This window comes from Micromonas pusilla (genome assembly GCF_000151265.4).
Source record: "Micromonas pusilla CCMP1545 genomic scaffold MICPUCscaffold_18, whole genome shotgun sequence".
NCBI lineage: Eukaryota > Viridiplantae > Chlorophyta > Mamiellophyceae > Mamiellales > Mamiellaceae > Micromonas > Micromonas pusilla.
This window is the reverse complement of record NW_003315899.1, coordinates 1-731: the sequence shown is the minus strand read 5'-3', so window position 1 is coordinate 731 and position 731 is coordinate 1.

Sequence of the window (731 nt, the reverse complement as noted above, 5' to 3'; positions counted from 1 at the left end):
TGTTCGCGGTCGCGGACGCGGGATCTGCGGCGACGAATACGAAGAAGACGACGACGACGCACACGAGCGCGAGCACGGACCCGACGGCGGGGAAGCGGCACGACGCGTCGAAGGAGAGCGGGATGACGGGGGGGCAGGCGCCGGGCGGCGGCGGCGGCGGCGGCGGCGGCGGCGCGAAAGCCGGCGGCGGCGCGCGGCGGCTGCCGAAGCCGAAGCCGAAGCCGAAGCGCGGCGACCGCGGCGGCGCGAAGACGGGGCTGGATTCTAACAGGCGACGCGTCCTGGACGAGTCCCCGTTCGAGGCTGTCGCGCGGGAGGAGGCGAGCGGGTGAGGTGGTCGCGGACGGTCGAGGCGAGGCGGTGTTAGACGCAATTTTTTGCAAATCAAACCAGCAACTGAAAAGCGCCCCTCCCGCTGCTCTTTCGCAATCTGTCCGTCGCGCACCGCGCAGCCTGTCGCGTCGTCCGACGATCCGGGGTTTAGGGTTTAGGGTTTAGGGTTTAGGGTTTAGGGTTTAGGGTTTAGGGTTTAGGGTTTAGGGTTTAGGGTTTAGGGTTTAGGGTTTAGGGTTTAGGGTTTAGGGTTTAGGGTTTAGGGTTTAGGGTTTAGGGTTTAGGGTTTAGGGTTTAGGGTTTAGGGTTTAGGGTTTAGGGTTTAGGGTTTAGGGTTTAGGGTTTAGGGTTTAGGGTTTAGGGTTTAGGGTTTAGGGTTTAGGGTTTAGGGTTTAGGG